Genomic DNA, 21,520 nt, shown 5'->3' with positions numbered 1-21,520 from the left:
TAATTTCCTATGTCGGAATCGGGCCCTATGTGACAACTGAGGTAAAAAGGGATTTATAAAATACATTTGATTGACTGATTGCTGAGAATTAAAATGATGCAATGCAGGTCGTTACAGTGCCTTGCAAAAATTATTCATCCCCCTTTTCTGTTTTTTTGTCTTATTTCTTGTTTGTTTCACACACAAAAAATATTTTGCATCTTCAAAGTGGTAGGCATGTTGTGTAAATCAAATGACACAAACCCCCCAAAAATGTATTTTAATTCCAGGATGTAAGGCAACAAAATAGTAAAAATGCCAAGGGGGTGAATACTTTCGCCAGCCACTGTATGTCTTCATTACAGTTGTCCACACTGTAAACAACACTGCAGCGAGCAAGACTTTCTAATCGACCTGGCCCGGGTATCCTGGAAAGATATTGACCTCATCCCGTCAGTAGAGAAAGCCTAGTTGCTCTTTTTTAAAGTGTTTTCCTTGCTATCTTCAATAAGCATGCCCCATTAATTTTTTTTTTTTAACTAAGAAAAGATATAGCCCTTGGTTCACTCCAGACTTGACTGCCCTTGACCAGCACAAAAACATCCTGTGGCATTCTGCATTAGCATCGAATAGCACCCGCGATATGCAACTTTTCAGGGAAGTAAGGAACCAATATACTCAGGAAAGCTAAGGCTTTTTCAAACAGAAATTTGCTTCCTGTAGCGCTAATTCCAAAAAGATTTGGAACACTGTAAAGTCCATGGAGATAAGAGCACCTCCTCCCAGCTGCCCACTGCACTGAGGCTAGGAAACACTGTCACCACCGATAAATCTATGATAATGGATCATTTAAATAATTATTTTTCTACGGCTGTCCGTGCTTTCCACCTGGCTACCCTACCCGGTCAACAACTCAGCACCCCCTACAGCAACTTGCCCAAGCCCCCCGCTTCTCCTTCACCCAAATCCAGATAGCTGATGTTCTGAAAGAGCTGCAAAATCTGGATCCCTGTAAATCAGATGGGCTAGACAATCTGGACCCTCTCTTTCTAAAATGATCCGCCACAATTGTTGCAACCCCTATTACTAGCCTTTTCAACCTCTCTTTCGTATCGTCTGAGATCCCCAAAGATTGGAATGCTGTTGCGGTCATCCCCCTCTTCAAAGGGGGAGACACTCTAGACACAAACTGTTATAGACCTATACCCTGCCTTTCTAAAATCTTCGAAAGCCAAGTTAACAAACAGTTCACCGACCATTTCAAATCCCACCATACCTTCTCCACTATGCAATCTGGTTTCCGAGCTCGTCATGGGTGCACCTCAGCCACGCTCAAGGTCCTAAACGATATCATAACCGCCACCAATAAAAGACAGTACTGTGCAGCCATCTTCATCGACCTGGCCAAGGCTTTCGACTCTGTCAATCACCGCATTCTTATCGGCAGACTCAATCACCCTGTTTTCTGAAATGACTGCCTCGCCTGGTTCACCAACTACTTCTCAGATAGAGTTCAGTTTGTCAAATCGGAGGGCCTGTTGTCTGGACCTCTGCCAGTCTCGATGGGGGTGCCACAGGGTTCAATTCTCGGGCCGACTCTTTTCTCTGTATATATCAATGATGTCACTCTTGCTGCTGGTGATTATCTGATCCACCTCTACGCAGACGACACCATTCAGTATACATCTGGCCCTTCTTTGAACACTGTGTTAACAAACCTCAAAATGAGCTTCAATGCCATAAAACACTCCTTCCTTGGCCTCCAACTGCTTTTCAATGCTAGTAAAACTAAATGCATGCTCTTCAACCGATTGTTGCCCACACCCGCCCGCCTGGCTAGCAACACTACTCTGGACGGTTCTGACTTAGAATATGTGGACAACTACAAATACCTAGGTGTCTGATTAGACTGTAAACTCTCCTTCCAGACTCACATTAAGCATCTCCAATCCAAAATATAATCTAGAATTGGTTTCCTATTTTGCAAACAAAGCCTCCTTCACTCATGCTGCTAAACATACCCTCTTAAAACGGACTATCCTGCCGATCCTTGGCGATGTCATTTACAAAATAGCCTCCAACACTCTACTCAACAAATTGGATGTCGTCTATCACAGTGCCATCCATTTTGTCACCAACGCCCCATATACTACTCACCACTATGACCTGTATGCTCTCGTTGTCTGGCCCTCACTACATATTCGTCGCCAAACCCACTGGCTCCAGGTCATCTATAAGTCTTTGCTAGGTAAAGCCCCGCCTTATCTCAGCTCACTGGTCACCATAGCAACGCCCACCCGTAGCATGCACTCCAGCAGGTATATTTCACTGGTCATCCCCAAAGCCAACACTTCCTTTGGCTGCCTTTCCTTCCAGTTCTCTGCTGCCAATGACTGGAACGAATTTCAAAAATTACTGAAGCTTGAGTCTTATATTTCCCTCTCTAACTTTAAGCATCAGCTGTTAGAGCAGCTTACCAATCACTGTACCTGTACACAGCCAATCTGTAAATAGCACACCCAACTACCTCATACCCATATTGTTATTTATCCTCTTGCTCTTATGCACCCCAGTATCTCTACTTGCACATCATCATCTGCACATCTATCACTCCAGTGTTAATGCTAAATTGTAAATATTTTGCCTCTATGGCCTATTTATTGCCTCACCTCCGTACTTTTACTACATTTGCACACATTGTATATAGATTTTTCTATTGTGTTATTGACTGTACGTTTGTTTATGTGTAACTCTGTGTTGATGTTTGTGTTGCACTGCTTTGCTTTATCTTGGCCAGGTCGCAGTTATAAATGAGAACTTGTTCTCAACTGGCCTCCCTGGTTAAATAAAGGTGAAATAAAACAAATAAAATAAACTAAGGAGCTAGCAAACAGCATCACTGTGGACTGTCTGACATCTTGTCGTGACTAAACAAACCTTGATACATTACTCCTGATTCTCCCAGCTACAGAAGCTACAGCCAGGAGCTGAAGTGTGCACAATGCTCTCCCTAGCACCAACACTGCAAATCAGAATCAGCCACTTACTTACACTGCTGCAGGCATTTAGACAGTGCACTGTTGTGGGGCGTGGAAAAACAATGTACTGCTGTATTCCTGTCTGTTACAATGTTACTTTGTGGGAAATACATTATCTACAGTCGTGGCCAAAAGTTTTGAAAATTACACGAATATACATTTTTACAAAGTCTGCTGCCTCAGTTTGTATGATGGCAATTTGCATATACTCCAGAATGTTATGAAGAGTGATCAGATGAATTGCAATTCATTGCACTCCCTCTTTGCCATGCAAATTAAAAGAACCCCCCCCCAAAAAATGTCCACTGCATTTCAGCCCTGCCACAAAAGGACCAGCTGACATGTCAGTGATTCTCTTGTTAACACAGGTGTGAGTGTTGACGAGGACAAGGCTGGAGATCACTCTGTCATGCTGATTGAGTTCGAATAACAGTCGGGATGCTTCAAAAGGAGGGTGGTGCTTCGAATCATTGTTCTTCCTCTGTCAATGGTTACCTGCAAGGAAACACGTGCCGTCATCATTGCTTTGCACAAAAAGGGCTTCAGAGGCAAGGATATTGGTTCCAGTAAGATTGCACCTAAATCAGCAATTTATCGGATCATCAAGAACTTCAAGGAGAGCGGTTCAATTGTTGTGAAGAAGGCTTCAGGGCGCCCAAGAAAGTCCAGCAAGCGTCAGGACCGTCTCCTAAAGTTGATTGTATTGTGAAATTGTTAGGTCAGATTACTCGTTGGTTATTACTGCATTGTCGGAACAAGAAGCACAAGCATTTCGCTACACTCGCATTAACATCAGCTAACCATGTGTATGTGACAAATACAATTTGATTAGATTTGATTCAGCTGCGGGATCGGGGCACCACCAGTACAGAGCTTGCTCAGGAATGGTAGCAGGCAGGTGTGAGTGCATCTGCACGCACATTGAGGCAAAGACTTTTGGAGGATGGCCTGGTGTCAAGAAGGGCAGCAAAGAAGCCACTTCTCTCCAGGAAATACATCAGGGACAGACTGATATTCTGCAAAAGGTACAGGGATTGGACTGCTGAGGACTGGGGTAAAGTCATTTTCTCTGATGAATCCCCTTTCCGATTGTTTGGGGCATCCTGAAAAAAGCTTGTCCGGAGAAGACAAGGTGAGCGCTACCATCAGTCCTGTGTCATGCCAACAGTAAAGCATCCTGAGACCATTCATGTGTAGGGTTGCTTCAAAGCCAAGGGAGTGGGCTCACTCACAATTTTGCCTAAGAACACAGCCATGAATAAAGAATGGTACCAACACATCCTCCGAGAGCAACTTCTCACAACCATCCAGGAACAGATTGGTGACGAACAATGCCTTTTCCAGCATGATGGAGCACCTTGCAACGTGATAACTACGTGGCTCGGGGAACAAAACATTGATATGTTGGGTCCATGGCCAGGAAACTCCCCTGACCTTAATCCCATTGAGATATTGTGGTCAATCCTCGAGAGGTGGGTGGACAAACAAAAACCCACAAATTCTGACAAACTCCAAGCATTGATTATGCAAGAATGGGCTGCCATCAGTCAGGATGTGGCCCAGAAGTTAATTGACAGCATGCCACGGCGGATTGCAGAGGTCTTGAAAAAGAAGGGTCAACACTGCAAAAATTGACTCTTTGCATCAACTTCATGTTATTGTCAATAAAAGGCTTTGACACTTATGAAATGCTTGTAATTATTCTTCAGTATTCCATAGTAACATCTGACAAAACTATCTAAAGACACTGAAGCAGCAAACTTTGTGGAAATTAATATTTGTGTCATTCTCAAAACGTTTGCCCACGACTATAAAACTATTTGGGGGATGTTAACTCAGCAAAAAAATGAACGTACATTTTTCAGGACCCTGTCTTTCTAAGATAATCCGTAAAAATCAAAATAACTTCGCAGATATTCATTGTAAAGGGTTTAAACACTGTTTCCCAAGCTTGTTCAATGAACCATAAACAATTAATGAACATGCACCGGTGGAACGTTCGTTAAGACATAGCTTACATACGGTAGGCAAATAAGGTCACAGTTCTGAAAACTTAGGGCACTAAAGAGGACTTTCTACTGACTCTGAAAAACACCAAAAGAAAGATGCCCAGTGTCCCTGCTCATCTGCGTAAACAGGCCTTAGGCATGCTGCAAGGAGGCATGAGGACTGCAGATGTTGCCAGGGTAATAAATAGCAATTTCCATACTGTGAGACACCTAAGACAGTGCTACAGGGAGACAGGACAGACAGCTGATCGTCTTCGCAGTGGCAGACGAAGTATAACAACACCTGCACAGGATCGGTACATCCGGATATCACACCTGCGGGACAGGTAAAGAATGGCAACAACAACTGCCCGAGATACACCAGGAACGCACAATCCCTCCATCAGTGCTCAGACTGTCCGCAATAGGCTGAGAGAGGCTGGACTGAGGCCTTGTAGGCCTGTTGTAAGGCAGGTCCTCACCAGACATCATCGGCAACAACGTCAATTACAGGGAAGACATCCTCCTCCCTCATGTGGTACCCTTCCTGCAGGCTCATCCTGACATGACCCTCCAGCATGATAATGCCACCAGCCATACTGCTCGTTCTATGTGTGATTTCCTGCAAGACAGGAATGTCAGTGTTCTGCCATGGCCAGCGAAGAGGCTGCATCTCAATCCCATAGAGCACGTCTGGGACCTGTTGGATCGGAGGGTGAAGGCTAGGGCCATTCCCCCCAGAAATGTCAGGGAACTAGCGGGTACCTTGTTGGGAGAGTGGGGTAACATCTCACAGCAAGAACTGGCAAATCTGGTGCAGTCAATGAGGAGGAGATGCACTGCAGTACTTAATGCAGCTGGTGGCCACACCAGATACTGACTGTTACTTTGATTTTGACCCACCCTATGTTCAGGGACACATTATTCCATTTATGTTAGTCATGTGTCTGTGGAACTTGTTCAGTTTATGTCTCAGTTGTTGAATCTTGTTATGTTCAAGTTTACTGAAAATAAACGCAGTTGACAGTGAGGATGTTTAATTTTTTGCTGAGTTTATGTGTGTTTGTGTCTCTAGTGATGGGCATGTCATTTGCAAATAGCATCTACAACAGTTGTTGTAAAATACTTATGATAAATGCAAAGGCTGCAAGACAAAGATCGGGAATAAATATTGTCAATGTGATTAATGTGATTGTTTGTGAGTTGCTGTCACCTATACTTCTTAACAAATGATGAAGGCAGTTGTGTGTATTACAGGGTAATCTTCCGATAATGCAGTCTTGTTATACAGTGCATTCTTGTTACAGCTACTGTATTTTGTTACTGTAAATACTATATTGTATCTTGTTATTGTAGATACTATACTGTATCTTGATATTGTAGAGATTTTATATTTCTTTCGAATATTTTCTCCACTTCACTATGGTAGCGAAGTTGCTGCATATCTCCTTCCTGACCCAAACAAGTAAGAGGTATTCTTATGAGGCACTGGTTTAATTATAACCACGGTGACATGATGACTTCATGGTATCATGGGATGCCACATCCCGTACTGATCTGTTCCCTTTTTATTCTTTGGACACAGACAGGTAAATCGTCTCTAATTTGACGTCCGCGCCGTGTGACACCCGCTACCACTCGAAGATCAACATTGAGCGTCGTCTAAGTGGCCATGTGTTTTTTCCCCCATTATCCTCAAGCCGCTTGTAGACGGTAAGAGCTGAAGAAGCAGTGAAGAATTGATTGGAGGCAGAATATTTGCGCTTGATCAAATACCTTTGTCAAGAAAGATGGCAGCACTGTCATCTCCAAAGCCACCGTGTACGCCAGGGATTGGCACTTCACAAGACTATAAAAGTACTCTGTCACTTAATAGTGAAAAAAGGCTCTCCATCGATTACAGTTTATTTCACTTTCGCAGTTTTCTGGCGTAGTTGGCAGATGGGCCGACTTTGACATGAAATGGATACCGCTGGACGGCAAAGCCTGGCATAAACAAGGACCATTTGTCTTGACTCGCGAGGGGAAAGCCTTCGGAGCAGCCTCTTTATACCTAGGGTTGGATTAATCTTGGGCCTGTTTTTCCCTTTCACCTTGGGACCCCATTACAATGTATTACAGGTCTCTTCGGCTGCGTTTATACAGGCATACCAATTTTGATGTTGTTTCCACTAATTGGTCTTTTGACCAATCATTTGAGCTCTAAAAAGAAAAGATCTGATGATTCGTCAAAAGAGCAATTAGTGGACACAAGATCAGAATTGTGCTGCCAGGGTAAACACAGCTTTAGAACCCCAAACACATACTCTAACCCTTGGTGAGGGTTGCTGATAGACCTGTGGGTTGGGTAATAGAAGCTTGGAGCTAGGCTGGAGTGTGTTTACACATTGGAAAATGAAAGCCAATTTTTCACATTTCACATCTCAGCTGTGAAGTGAATCCAACTCCCGACGATTAGGCCAACGTTACATCAACGTTATATCTTTGACCTCATGATTTCAGCAATTGCTGGAAGATTCTGAAAGATTTTTGTTGTTTTTCAAAGCCTGTTTATGTGATTTCCAAACGTAAGTGGATTGCAGATGCTGAGCACTACAGCATAACATAAAAGCATAATGATGAAAGACATCAAGTCCTAATGAAGCATTTGGAATCATCAAATAAGAAAACAACCTGGTGTAATCCTTCCCTCCCTCCCTGGTGGAATGGATGCTTGTCCTTGATGCTTGATGCCTTGTAAAAAACAAACATAAAAAAACAAACAAGGTGGATGCCATGGGAGGGTTACCAATTTGGGTAAGGGGGTTGGAAAACTCTATGAGTTTGTCCGAAACATTTCTTAAATGTTTGAAGTAGGGGTTGAGATTGTAATCAATCTCGCGAGGCTAGGTTGAACTAGACCCTGCAAGTTGTAAACTGAGCGTTTAAGAAGTTCTTTGCATTTCACACAGATGGAACTTGTGTCAAGTGGCATTTGTTTCACCACATTAATGACAGACACACAGGGGGATCTTTAAAAGGCAGCTACACGTTGAAAATGGTTTGAACTTTGAATCTCAACATGAGGTGGAGACAATAAAATCACTTCCCGGACAATCACTGGTACGTCTGATTAGCTGTCCTAAGTAAAGTATCTTCGAAAGTGAACTTAAGTAGGACCATCCTGTTACTCTGCTCAAACCATCGTATTACGCTACTGTCATCACCCCATTGCGGAACCATCGATACGGTTGGCTAGCCTATCTTCAAAGAAGCATCTCCAAGAGCAAATGGAAGGAAAATCAACTCTGTAGTTCTGTTCGGGACTACACGATAAGTCACCGGATACCAGACAACTACGAAGAAAGACAACAGTAGAAGAATTGTTGGAACCATTTCGAACCGTGCCGCAAAAAGGCCCAACCACTTTTCCAAGGCTGCCCCGTTCACCGAGAGATCCCTGGCGAACCCAGGCATTTCATGTAAATACATTCATGATTTCTTGCTCAAAGCTGGCGGCGGTTTGTGTGCAAAGTATATGGTTATTGTAGGCGAGTGTAGTTTCTGAATGTGGCAGTGTTATCCATGTTGTCATTCCGCTAGGGATCTGTTTTTAGCGTATTACGTCTCCAGTCAATATCAGTGTAGTATGCGTGTTTAACCTGTGTTCCCTTTTAATTAGCTAGAAAATAAATAATTAAACCAATGTGTCATTCTGAATCATAAGTTAAGCTCGGGTTTTTGCAGATGCAAGAAGGTTATGACTGTTCAGAATGGTGATATGATATGAGGTTATGACTGTTTATAGATGTAGATGTGATAGGTAAAGACCTTTTAGAGTTTAATTTGGGAGATGGTAACTCTTTAAAGAACCTCTCTTGTGGTGCCCCTGATCCTAATGAGATAATTGTTACATGATTAACTTAATTGGGTAACAATTAAACAGTTAGTTAATTAGATAAATAACAGTCTTCAGATTAATGTTATAGTCAAATCCCGACACAATAGTTTTGCTAGGATTGTCAGGGAGTTGTAGGGAGGGGTGATGTCACTAGGCAGGCCAAAACTCCATCCCACCAAAACAGACGGATATTTCTGGCAATCTTTTCTAACATATTTTACACTAAAAGAGCATTTTCATAATTTTCAAAATGTCAGTTTTATTCCAACTCCATAGGGTAGAAACCACATTTTCGACTGCACTGGGCCTTTAAAATGTGTTTACACGAAGGATCTTGAACAGACTTTTAAGACAAATATAGCTGTTTGCTTTGTCACATACATTCCCTGTTTGTCCTCTATAGCTTGTCTGTCTACAACTATTAGCCTGTGTATGTGTGTGTTTGACCGCCATGCTAAGCCACTTAGCCATGTCCATGGCTGTTTATACATAAAGTCTGCTTCCGTGCTAAGTGTCTGTATTAAGCAATGTACATCTCTTTAATGCAATTTATTTAGTGCAGTTTTCTCCGTCAGAATGGTAGAATGACAAACGCTGCCAAAAATGTTGTGGACTTTTTAAGAACCCCTTTCATTCTCTGGGGTACACGGAAAAGGTGCAAATTAAAAGCGAGGGTCGACATCTGCCTGAGATCAGTTTCATGAAGAATGATGAAAAGATGAGTGCATTCATTACCAACTGGTGTCAAAAGTATAGCTGATTAACAGGAAGCCTTTCATCAAGCCGCCTGTATTGCTGGCCTTGCCTGTTTTTTGGAAAGTCTGAGCCTTGGTCGAAAGGTGGGTACAGTGACCTGAAGAACATCGATTGTTAAGCTAAACGGCAAAAGAAAAAAGCAGGGAGCATATAAATGCCCACATCAGATTCAAGCTTCTGGGAAAAAGCTGCATCAATAGAGGACAGGACGAGAGGGAAAGTTCCGCGAACAAGGGCAACTACAAGGAGCTTGCAGAGGTAATTGCACGTAAACGATGCTTTACTTGCTAAACATATCAAACGTTCGACAGTCTTTTCTAGGATGTTGAAAACAATTCCGTATTTGATAGCTTCCATCGCATCATTCATTAACATTTTGATGAAAAGAGAGGTTGACGCAGCGCATTTTTTTGCTTGCTCTCAAATAGGCTTTACACATTCTTCCGTTATTTATTTAGCAAAGATGATGACACATAATCACTCCGGTGCAGCCTAGGCTACACCGAAACATTAGAAATCTGACATGCTGTATGGGATGAAAACAAGATATTTTTTCAGTCTGATCAACTGTAAGCTACTAATAAGAGCAGCTGTAGGACGTTACATCCTATGCGCCCTGTCAATTTGATCAGGGCAAACTAATTGGTAACATTATGTATTTATAGTCCATTTGTGTGTCCTGAGAAAATGTGAACGTGATCAAATTTAGTTTATATTCAAATTTGGGCTGGCTAGGCTGCCTATACATTTATTATCCAAAATTATTAACTGGAATTAATCAGTCATCATAATAGTGATGACAGATGTGAGTAAATTATTTGAGTTTTATAAGGCCTATAGTTGCATAGGCCTGCATGATGAAAACATGCATGAAGCAAGCTCAGCCCCGTGAGTTCTATTGTCTATCAGTTGTTGTCTATGTGTCTGTATAGAGGAAATCCCCCTCCTAATCTAGTCGAAATATAATTAATATGATCAAATGTGTAACCTTTATTTAACTAGGCAAGTCAGTTAAGAACAAATTCTGATTTACAATGACGGCCTACCCCGACTAAACCCGGACGATGCTGGGCCAATTGTGCACCGCCCTGTGGGACTCCCAATCACAGCCGGATGTGATACAGCCTGGAATCAAACCAGGGACTGTAGTGACACCTCTTGCACTGAGATGCGGCGCCTTAGACCGCTGCACCATTCAGGAGCCCATATAAGGTAGCTGCAGTTTGACCGGTTTCAACCCATTAGGGCCAGAAGTTTTTTTCCAAGGGTGTTTTTTAAAACAATGTGACTTGATTAGGAAAACTGGTCCCATCATAGCCCATGTAAAATCTTTTCACAACTGATTAATCACTGTCATACCTTATAGGATCCTGAGCTTTTCTAGTTAGGACTCCAGGCCCAAGGGGGTAATAATTGCCCCAACGCTCTGGGACCTATGGTGTCACCAGTCTGCTTGCAGTTGTCAGTTATCGTCAGGTATGTGGATGATCAGGGCGTTATTCAGGTACATTTCTTGGGCTACTTTGGGCGAGATCACAGGCTGTGTTTGACTTTATGAATTTTGAGATGTCTGAGTTTAACTTCATAGAGAAACTGGTGGTCCAAACTTACAATGGCGCAGCTGTAATGGAATGTATCTGCTATTTGTATTTACAGCTAAGTCCCCTCCTGTTCCCTGCTTAAGAGGTGCTGACCACTCCACTCCAAAACCATTGTCAACTCTCTCCTGACATGAACTGAAGCCACATCTCATCTGCCCGCTCATCCACTGGCACATTGAATGTTTCCTTTCCAAGCACTGTGAATACCCCTATCAATTTTCTTTCATTACTGTATTTAGAGTCAATCACATACACAAAAACAATCACATTATTACTCATCAATGCTTTGACTAACTCATTTTTAGCTCTTTTGTCTAACTGTGTAGTGTGTTGTGTTATTTTTGTCTTCCTAGTGAAATCCTGTCCTGCACTGGTCAAGCCTCTGAACACCTCAACTCATGCCTCATACCCTCATTCAATCATTGCTGTGATCCAATTCCAACGCGGTGTAAGTAGCCCTCTCATTTCCATTTCCCATAATATTGTACTATATATGTCTTCATTAAATGCTTTAGGTTAAATTAATTCATCTTTGACGATTTTTGAAACACACTTTGTCGTCTCCGTAAGTTCCGTGCCTATAGCGTGGGTCTCCCATCCTCCTCAATTTTTCAAGTCACCAGCCTCCACTGTCAGAATGGTGATATGATACGAGGTTATGATTAATAAGTTGACTGTTTATAGATGTGATAGGTAAAGACCTTTTAGAGTTTAATTCGGGAGATGGTAAACTATGTGAAACGTGTCTTTCTGTTACTTTGCTGCTTAAAGTCATTCATGTTATCTAGTCATCCCTGTTACCTAAAGTCATCCCTGTTACTAATCTAAGAGCTCTACATTTGCGTATAGCTGTGATTGGATATTTTAAGCACTTTTTTACCAAGGACAATAATCCAGCGATCATGCACTGTAGCACACCTGGATCGTATTGTTTTTTCACACGTCATTTTCGGTCACCACTTGTGGACTTGTTTACGTGCTGTTGTGCGGTTTGTTGCTAACGTTACTTTGCTACCTGCCAACTTTACGGTTTTTACTTTTTAATTACTGTTTTATATTTCAATTTCTTCCCTCACTCAACTTTTTTCATTCAACTTTTTCACCCCGGACGCTTTATCTGGACATGGTTCTACAGGACCTCCACCAGCCGAAGCTAAGTAGTAACATCAACATTATGCCTAATTATTTTATTTATTTAACGAGGCAAGTCAGTTAAGATCAAATTCTTATTTACAATGACAGCCTAGGAACAGTGGGTTAACTGCCTTGTTCAGGGGCAGAACGACAGATTTTTACCTTGTCAGCTCAGTTATTCGATATAGCAACCTTTCGGTTACTGGCCCAACGCTCTAACCACTAGGATACCTGTCATCACTGAACTCATAATATACAGGAGAACGATCACCTTATGGTGAGGATAGCCGTGCTGCAAGCCCAGCTTCAGACGCAATCGTTAGGCAAGGGTAATTTCAGTGTAGGAAAGGATGAAACAGCGTCTGTGCCACCAACAAGCACAGATCTGACAAATTGAAAACCCTAGTCATTGGCGACTCCATTACCCGCAGTATTAGACTTAAAAAGAATCATCCAGCGATCATACACTGTTTACCAGGGGGCAGGGCTACCGAGGTTAAGGCTAATCTGAAGATGGTGCTGGCTAAGGCTATAACTGGCGAGTGTAGAAAGCATAGAAATATTGTTATTCACTTCGGCACCAACGATGTTAGGATGAAACAGTCAGAGGTCAACAAGCGCAACATAGCTTCAGCGTGTAAATCAGCTAGAAAGATGTGTCGGCATTGAGTAACTGTCTCTGGCCCCCTCCCAGTTAGGGGGAGTGATGAGCTCTACAGCAGAGTCTCACAACTCAATCGCTGGTTGAAAACTGTATTCTGCCACTCCCAAAAGATTTGTAGATAATTGGCCCTCTTTCTGGGACTCACAAACAGGACCAAGCCAGGCCTGCTGAGGAGTGATGGACCATCCAAGCTGGAGGTGTGCTCTCATCTTATCTATGAACATAGACAGGTCTCTAACTCCTCTAGCTCCACAATGAGATAGCCAGCCTGCCAGCTTAGTGGAGTCTGCCACTAGCGTGTAGTCAGCTCAGCTTTCCCCATTGAGACCGTGCCTGTGCCTCGATCTAGGTTGGGCAAAACTTAACATGGCATGTTCGCCTTAGCAATCTCACTGGAATAAAGACATCCTCCATTCCTGTCATTATTGAAATAGATTGTGATATCTCACATCTCAAAATAGGACTACTTAATGTTAGATCCCTCACTTCCAAGGCAGTTATAGTCAATGAACTAATCACTGATCATAATCTTGATGTGATTGGCCTGACTGAAACATGGCTTAAGCCTGATGAATTTGCTGTGTTAAATGAGGCATCTCCTCCTGGTTATACTAGTAACCATATCCCCCGTGCATCCCGCAAAGGCAGAGGTGTTGCTAACATTTACGATAGCAAATGTCAATTTACAACAAAAAAATGACTGCGTTTTCGTCTTTTGAACTTCTAGTCATGAAATCTATGCAGCCTACTCAATTACTTGTTATAGCTACTGTTTAGAGGCCTCCTAGGCCGTATACAGCGTTCCTCACTGAGTTCCCTGAATTCCTATCGGACCTTGTAGTCATGGCAGATAATATTCACATTTTTGGTGACTTTAATATTCACATGGAAAAGTCCACAGACCCGCTCCAAAAGATTTTCGGAGCCATCATCGACTCAGTGGGTTTTGTCCAACTTGTCTCCAGACCTATTCACTGCCACAGTCATACTCTGGACCTAGTTTTGTGCCGTGGAATAAATATTGTGGATCTTAATGTCTTTCTCATAATCCTGGACTATCAGACCACCATTTTATTGTGTTTGTAATCGCAACAAATAATCTGCTCAAACCACAACCAAGGATCATCAAAAGCTGTGCTATAAATTCTCTGACAACCCAAAGATTCCTCGATGCCCTTCCAGACTCCCTCCACCTACCCAAAGACATCAGAGTACAAAAATCGGTAAACCACCTAACATGTAACCTAGTGTAATACCCTAGATGCAGTCGCACCCCTAAAAACAAAAAAACGTTTGTCATAAGAAACTAGCTCCCTGGTATACAGAAAATACCAGAGCCCTGAAGCAAGCTTCCAGAAAATTGTAATGGAAATGGCGCTACACCAAACTGGAAGTCTTCCGATGAGCTTGGAAAGACAGTACCGTGTAGTATCGAAGAGCTCTCACTGTTGCTCGATCATCCTATTTTTCCAACTTAGGAGAATAAGAACAATCCCCCCCAAAACATGTGATACTGTCGCAAAGCTAACTAAAAAGCAGCATTCCCCAAGAGAGGATGGCTTTCACTTCAGCAGTAATAAATTCATGAACTTCTTTGACGAAAAGATCATTAGAAAGCAAATTACGGACTCCTCTTTAAATCTGCATATTTCTCCAAAGCTCAGTTGTCCTGCCAGGATCTAGGATCATGAGAGAAATTCAGTTTTTTTAATACTATATCTCTTGACACATTGATGAAAATAGTCATGGCCTCTAAACCTTCAAGCTGCATACTGGACCCTAATCCAACTAAACTACTGAAAAAGCTGCTTCCTGTGCTTGGCCTTCCTATGTTGAACATAATAAACGGCTCCCTATCCACCAGATGTGTACCAAACTCACTAAAAGTGGCAGTAATAAAGCCTCTCTTGAAAAAGCCAAAACTTGATCCAGAAAATATAAAAAACTATCGGCCTATATCGAATCTCCCATTCCTCTCAAACATTTTTGAAAAAGCTGTTGCTTTACCATCGATCACCACATTCTTTTGGAGAGATTGGAAACCCAAATTGACCTACACAGACAAGTTCTGGCCTGCTTTACATCTTATCTGTCGGAAAGATATCAGTTTGTCTCAGTGGATGGTTTGTCCTTCAATGTTCCTCAAGGTTCCGTCTTAGGACCACTATTGTATTCACTATATATTTTACCTCTTGGCGATGTCATTTGGAAACATAATGTTAACTTTCACTGCTGTACATTTCGATGAAACTTGGTGAAGCCCCAAAATTGCCAACATTGGAAGCCTGTGTTTCAGACATAAGGAAGTGGATGGCGGCACTTTTTTTTACCTTTCAACTCAGACAAAACAGAGATGTTAGTTCTCGGTCCCAAAAAACAAAGAGATCTTCTGTTGGATCTGACAATTAATATTGATGGTTGTATAGTCGTCTCAAATAAAACTGTGAAGGACCTCGGCGTTACTCTGGACCCTGATCTCTCTTTTGACGAACATATCAAGACTGTTTCAAGGACAGCTTTTTTCCATCTACGTAACATTGCAAAAATCACAAACTTTCTGTCCAAAAATGATGCAGAAAAATAGATTAGACTACTGCAATACTCTTCTTTCTGTCTACCAGGATATCGCACTAAATAAACTTCAGTTAGTGCTAAACCTGGCTGCAAGAATCTTGACTAGAACCCAAACATTTGATCATATTACTCCAGTGCTAGCTTCTCTACACTGGCTTCCTGTTAAGGCTAGGGCTGATTTCAAGGTTTTACAGCTACCCTACAAAGCATTACATGGGCTTGCTCTTACCTATCTTTCCGATTTGGTCCTGCCGTACATACCTACACGTACGCTACGGTCACAAGACGCAGGCCTCCTTATTGTCCCTGGATTTTCTAAGCAAACAGCTGGAGGCAGGGCTTTCTCCTGTAGAGTTCAATTTTAATGGAATGGTCTGGCTATCCAAGTGAGAGACGCAGCCTCGGTCTTGACCTTTAAGTCTTTATTGAAGACTCATCTCTTCAGTAGGACCTATGATTGAGTGTAGTCTGGCCCAAGGGTGTAATGGTGAACGGAAAGGCACTGGAGCAACAAACCGCCTTTGCTGTCTCTGCCTGGCCGGTTCCTCTCTCTGCTGGGATTTTCTGCCTCTAACCCTATTACGGGGGCTGAGTCACTGGCTTACTAGTGCTCTTCCATGCCATCCCTAGGAGGGGTGCGTCACTTGAGTGGGTTGAGTCACTGACGTGATCTTCCTGTCCGGGTTGGCGCCCCCCTCGGTTTCATGCCGTGGGCGAGATCTTCTTAGGCTGTAGTCGGCCTTGTCTCAGGGTAGAAAGTTGGTGGTTTGAAGATATCCCTCTTGTGGTGTGGGGGCTGTGCTTTGGAAAATTGGATGGGTTTATATCCTGCCTGGTTGGTCTTGTACAGTGGGTATTGTCAGTAGGGGCCACAGTGTCTCCCGACCCCTCCTGTCTCAGCCTCCATTAATTATGCTGCAGTAGTTTGTGTCAAGGGGCAAGGGTCAGTCCTGTGTGAATTTAAGTATGCTCCCTCTAATTCTCTCTCTCTCTCTCAGAGGACCTGAGCCCTAGGACCATGCCTCAGGACTACCTGGCTTGATGACTCCTTGCTGTCACCAGTCCACCTGGTCGTGCTGCTGCTCCAGTTTCAACTGTTCTGCCTGCGGCTATGGAACTCTGACCTGTTCACCGGACGTGCTACCTTGTCACGGACCTGCTGTTTTCAACTCTCTCTCTCTTCCGCACCTGCTATCTCTAACTCTGAATGATCGGCTATGAAAAGCCAACTGACATTTACTCCTGAGGTGCTGACCTGTTGCACCCTCTACAACAACTGTGATTATTATTTGACCCTACTAGTCATCTATGAACGTCTGAACATCTTGGCCATGTACTGTTATAATCTCCACCCGGCACAGCCAGAAGAGGACTGACTGGCCACCCCTCAGAGCCTGGTTTCTTCCTAGGTTCCTGCCTTTGTAGGGAGTTTTTCCTAGCCACCGTGCTTCTACATCTGCATTGCTTGCTGTTTGGGGTTTTAGGCTGGGTTTCTGTAATGCACTTTGTGACATCGACTGATGTAAAATGGGCTTTATAAATACATTTGATTGATTGATCATGGGTTCTGGTATCAAAGGCCGAAGTGAGCAGCCATATTCTTCAGATTCAAACTGGCAGTGCATAATGCCAGATACCAGGGAATGCATTACATGTTTTAAAGAAGGATAGGAAAAGAGCTACAATCCACGGTCTCACAGATCCATTTTCAGAGTTTCTGTGGAAGTGCCTGAACAGCAATAGCCTGAATTACCGACCGCCTGGCTTAGAAGAACTACATTCATGATTAAGGATAAAATGAAAGTGTGTTCTGTTCCATACTGTTTGTTTAGTCGCTACAGTTATTGTAGGGCACTCCACTGTTTACAATCATATGAATAGCTATAAGAACAAATCTATCTTCACTCAAACATTTCCAGGCTCTATCAGAATCTCTGGAATAGATACGCCACAAACCATTTCATTTTCAATTTCTCTATCAAGTCTCTCTTAGCTAGACGAGTTGAGTTATTTCCAGGACGGCATCTGTCAAATCCAATAAAAAATAATGTGTCCCTCTCACCGCCACTACCTCGACACACAATCCTCCAATGAGAAGTATTTAATAGTTTAGTATAAGCTTTAGTCTAAAGTGCATGAATACCACCTCTTGTATCCTCCAAGTCCAGAGTTCTCCATGCAACAGCAGGGACAGCTGCCCTCGTTCACAGCTCACTTGCTTCTGCTTGTCATCTGCGAATGAATAATAACTCCGCCGAGAACTACAGTTTTTTTCCTTCTACATTTATGTGCCATCGATATATCCCTTGTCTGGTATTTCTGTCAACAGCCTCGTGAAAGGAACACAGTAACTTGCGGAGTCACACAGTTGGGCACATCTGAGGACATTTGAGAGTTTATTGACCACTAACAATTTAGTGAAGTCACTATTGATTTTATTTAACCACTATCAAACAAATGTTTGCCCTATTGAGTTATTAACATCATAATTTGTTGAATTACTAGACCAATGTATTCAGACTTGTACAGTGTCTTCAGAAAGTATTCACACCCATTGACTCTTTCTTGTTGTGTTACAGCCTGAATTTAAAATTGATTGAACACCCCATAATGTCAAAATGGAATTATGTTTTTCCATTTCTATTTTTTATTAATTACTAATGAAAAGCTGAAATGTCTTGAGTCACTAAGTATTCAACCCTGTCACACCCTGATCTGTTTCACCTTTGTGCTTGTCTCCACCCCCCGCCAGGTGTCTCCCATTTTCCCCCATTATCTCCTGTCTATTTATACCTGTGTTTTCTGTTTGTCTGTTGAAGATTGTCTTATCCCATAAAGTTGTGCCAGTGTTTATCTCCATGTTTTTTTCCTAGTCTCCCCAGTTACAACCTGTTTTCCCTGTCCTGAGCCTAGCTGCTGTCTACAATTATTACCAGGATTACGAACTCCTGCCTGTCCATGACCTGCCTTTGGCCTGCCCCATTATATTCAATACATCTCTGAGATGTACATCTCTGCCACGTGTTTGCATCTGGGTCTCATCCTGAGTCATGATACAACCTCTTTGTTATGGCAAGTTCAGGAGTAAAACATTGCTTAAAAAGTCACATAAGTTACATGGAATAATAGTGTTTAATGTTATGTTTTAATGACTACCTCATCTCTGTACCCCACATATACCCCACATATACAATTATATGTATGGTCCCTCATTCGAGCAGTGAATGTGTAACGTGTATGGGAAGCAAGTACAGGGATTGAATTTAATAATAGAACATGGAACAAAACAAGAAACACAAGTAGCGTACAGACATGAAACAGGAACAGAAACAATGAAAAACCAAAGTAAGTGACAGATATAGGGGAGGTAATCAGGAAGGTGATGAGTCCAGGTGACTCTCATGAAGCGCAGGTGCGCGTAATGATGGTGGCAGGTGTGCGTAATGATGAGTAAACTGGCAACAGTGTGCGCCAGAGAGGAGGAGCGGGAGTAGACGTGACAGTACCCCCTCCCTGGCGCGCGGCTCCAGCTGCAGGTTGCAGACAAGAGAGACGGACTGGAGGACCAGAACAGGCCTTTCGCTTCTGCTGAGGAGCGGGAACCTGACGAGCCGGCTGAGGAACGGGAACCTGACGACCCGGCTGAAGCATGGGAGACTGACACGCCAGCTGAGACATCCCAGGTTAATTCAGCCACGTCGGGGGAACCTGTCGAGCCAGCCCCGGCATGGGGAGCCGGCTGTGGCATCCCCGGTTGCTTTGGCAATGGAAGCCTGATGAGCCAGCCGAGGCTTGAGCACCTGCCGAGACAGCTGAGGCATCCCCAAGCGCAAGAGAGGATGAGCGGGAGTAGACACATATTCAACCACAAAGACTGGGGAGGTTTTCAAAAGCATCAGCAAAGAAGGGCACCTATTGGTACATGGGTAAAAATAGAAAGCAGACACTGAATATCCCTTTGAGCATGTTGAAGTTATTAATTACACTTTGGATGGTCTATCAATACACCCAGCCACTACAAAGATACAGGCGTCCTTCCTAACTCAGTTGCCTGAGAGGAAGGAAACCGCTCAGGGATTTCACCATGAGGCCAATGGTGACTTTGAAACAGTATAATGGCTGTGGTAGGAGAAAACTGAGGATGGATCAACAACATTGTAGTTACTTCACAATACTAACCTCATTGACAGAGTGAAAAGATGGAATCCTGTTTGCAACAAGGCACTAAAGTAATACTGTGGTAACGGAATTGCCTTTTTTACCTAAATATAACATTTTATGTTTCGGGCAAATCCAATACAACACATTACTGAGTGTCACTCTCCATATTTTCAAGCATAGTGGTGGCTGCATCATGTTATGTTTATGCATTGAATCGTTAAGGACTGGAGAGTATTTCAGAATAAAACATTGATGGAATGGATCTAAGCACAGGCAAAATCATAGAGGAAAACCTGCTTCAGTCTGCTTTCACCCAGACTCTGGGAGATTAATTCACATTTCAGCAAGACAATAACCTAAAGCATAAGGCCAAATCTACACTGGAGTTGCTTATCAAGAAGACAGTGAATGTTCCTGAGTGGCCGAGTTACAGTTTTTACTGAAATCTGCTTGAAAATCTATGGCAAGACCTGAACATGGTTGTCAAGCAATGATCAACAAACAATTTGACGGAGCTTGAAAGATTTTGAAAAGAATAATGGGCAAATGTTGCACAATCCATGTGTGGAAATCTCTTTGAGACAGAAAGACTCACAGCTGTAATCACTACCAAAGGTGAGTATTGACTCAGGGGTTTGAATTTTTTACAAATCTTCCACTTTGACATAAAGAGTATTTTTGGTAAATCGTTTAATTCCATTTAATGTTCAAAACAGTTAATTCCATTTTAATCCCACTTTGTAACACAACAAAATATGGAAAAAGTCAAGCGGTGTGAGTACTTTCTGATGGTATTTCATAATTTAGATGCATGGTGTTATAACTCAGTGCATTAAAAGTTGTAAAGCATTTCACCATCTACTTCGCAGCACATTGTTGTGAAGATTCAGTTATTTTCCACCCACAACCATCTCCAATAGTCTTTTTTTTTAAACTGTCGTCAGTGAAAATTCTGTGTGAAAAACTCCTTTAATGAAAATTAATTAGTCCTTTGAGTTATCGTCGACGAAAGACTGATTAGGGGGACATAGGGGCTCAAATTGTTAATTAATCTTTGAGTTGAGTGATGCTTGCTGGGTCATTATTCCCATTTCCATTTCGTCAATAGTGTGCCTCCCATATTTTACAAGGTGATTCATTCATTAAGTTAAAGAAAGAGCGACCGGGCCTTCTAAAGATAAGCACCTACTGTACTTCAAAAGGAGGCAGGAGACTTGTGTTAAGATGCAGGGAAGATAAACATTAAAAATTATGTTTTAATTGTGTGAGAGGGGAAATGAGAAACAACATGTTTTTCAGTGAGTTGTAGGGTCTTCTCGCTGGTGCTCTGAGAGGTTTGTCAGATACTATATAACTACACAGCATGTGTTTGGTATGTATGTATACAACCTGTAACATTTGTGGGAATGGGAAATAGCATTCAATGGTATCCTACTTACCATAACACAGGGGTGGTCTAACCTCCTCCTGGATAACTGGGGATTCAGGCTTTTGCGCCACACCCTCGCCATTCCTTGTTACTGGTATTTGTCAGACATATTGTCAGCAACTTTGTCTACATTGTGCAACATCAAAACCACACTATTTCCATATGTTTACAACATTTACGAATCTCGATACTCTCGTCTTGCCCTCTGCTCTCCACTGCTTACTGACTAATGGGTTATTGAGTAATTAATCAACTTCTAATGAGTCGACAGCAGATTTCCAAATGGGGTCTGAAATGAGTCTGAACGGCACACTTA

The sequence above is a fragment of the Salvelinus alpinus genome, chromosome 2 (assembly GCF_045679555.1).
Source record: "Salvelinus alpinus chromosome 2, SLU_Salpinus.1, whole genome shotgun sequence".
Lineage (NCBI taxonomy): Eukaryota > Metazoa > Chordata > Actinopteri > Salmoniformes > Salmonidae > Salvelinus > Salvelinus alpinus.
Note: the sequence above shows the minus strand (reverse complement) of the source record.